The following is a 1,881-nucleotide window of genomic DNA, read 5'->3' as shown; positions in this document are numbered from 1 at the left end:
GAATGCAAAGCTTGAAAATACATCATACACAAACCTTGTTCATCTTCTCAGCCGTCCTAAACTGTATGCTTCCTTCTTTGTCTTTGACTCCAGCTCACACATGCAGGGTTTTCCTTTGTGTTTTGGACTTCATTAAAACAAACACTGTGAAAGGAGTTTTCTTTGTTTATTTATCTAACTATTGGGCATACAACATGAGTATGTAGAGAAGATTCTCTCTCCAAGCAATGTCAATTTCTCTCTCTCTCTCTCTCTCTCTCTCTTTCTCTCTCTTTCTCTTTCCTTCATTTCCAGTGTATTCTTTCAGCTTTTATATATTTGAACATTTTTATCACTTCTCAGCCTTTTGGCTAAGATCAAGTGTATAGCTGAACTTTTGTATGTTTTAAAAAAGTCGCTTTAGGAAAGTATATTATTCAAATTTACTTTTAATTTTCAATTAGAACATCGGAAACATGATATCACTGCTTAGCCTTGAACTGTTCCTAATGATGTGTTTGTTCTTATTTTTTTTAAAGATTTATTTTATTTATTTGAAAGACAAAGGCACAGAGAGAGCTAGAGCCAGAGAGAGAGAGAGAGGTCTTCCATCTGCTGGTTCACTCCTCAAATGACTGCAACAGCAAGAGTTGAGTTGATCCACAGCCAGGAGCCAAGTGCCTCCTCCTGGACTCCCACGTGGGTGAAGGCCCCAGGACTTGGGCCATCCTGCACTGCCTTCCTGGGCCACAGCAGAGAGCTGGACTGGAAGAGGAGCTACTGGGACTAGTATCTGGTGCCCCATCTGGGACTAGAACCTTGGGGCGCCGGCGCTGCAGGTGGAGGATTAACCAAGTGAGCCACGGCGCCAGCCCCTGGAAATTATCTCTAGGCAGGAAGTTGGTGTAATCATAGGACTCACTAAACTCTTTTCTAATTTGATAATTATTCCTGCTTTGACTGATTTTCCTATGTCCAAACGTTGTCTTTTAACTTTTTTCTAGTTTTTTTGATGTCCAATATTAACTCTATTTTCATTATTTCCTCATGACTAAAGCAGAATTCTATTTATTTCCTAAAAATATTTTTATCTTTTAAAAGTATATGTCTTTAGTTGTCTACAACTAGTATAATCTCTAATGGTCAAACTATACATTTATTCGGAAATTATTTAAAACTCTTAAATAACAAATTACTTTTGGTGAATTTGATCACCTGTGCTTAGAGGTAAGGGGAACTTTAAGCTGCAAATAAATTGAGTCAAAAACTTCACTTTCCTGCAAAACTATTTAAAATCATTGTGTAGATTTTGCAAAATATGCATTTTCTGTGAACTTTTTGAGGAACCCCTCATAAATTTCTAACTTCTCAAATCCCAGTAACCAAGTGGTATATTACTATAATAGCAATTTTCAGACCAAATTCAAACCACCATGTGAACATTTATTAACCAGAAGTCCACAAGTGATCTGTAGTTCAGTATAGTTTCCATTCTTTGTTCCCAGGTTATCTAAAATTACGTAACAAGAGTTTATGGAAGTAGATTCAACAACTATCTTATAGCAGAAATACAGACTTGTCACTACAGTCTGCCAGGTTTTATCTAAAATTGGAGAAGAAAAAGTTTGTTATTCAGAAATCACCAAATTTCAGACAATGTGAATCAGAAAGAAGATGAGGAAGGAGCAGTCAAAAATGTGAGATGAAAGCCAGATAAGCATGGATTTCCAGAATCCAGAGGGATTAAAATGATAGTTATCATTTGTCCCCTAAAATTCACATTTGCTCAGGCCTTGCTTTATCCTGACCAAGCATGAGTCAGCCATCCATGTGCCACACAGGGCCCCAACATTTGCCTATCATTATGCCTGAACAAACTGAAAAAAAGATAGCATCATTGCT

At 37.2% G+C, this 1,881-nt stretch overlaps 1 pseudogene; it reads left to right on the top strand.

Moving 5' to 3' along the window:
- Positions 1-330: 330 nt before the first annotated feature.
- LOC127490908 (U2 spliceosomal RNA) lies at positions 331-505 on the top strand (annotated as a pseudogene).
- The last annotated feature ends 1,376 nt before the right edge of the window (positions 506-1,881 follow it).

Source organism: Oryctolagus cuniculus, chromosome 6 (genome assembly GCF_051225735.1).
Source record: "Oryctolagus cuniculus isolate XC-2025 breed Fujian yellow rabbit chromosome 6, ASM5122573v1, whole genome shotgun sequence".
Classification (NCBI taxonomy): Eukaryota; Metazoa; Chordata; class Mammalia; order Lagomorpha; family Leporidae; genus Oryctolagus; species Oryctolagus cuniculus.
This window is presented reverse-complemented; position numbering and strand designations above follow the sequence as displayed.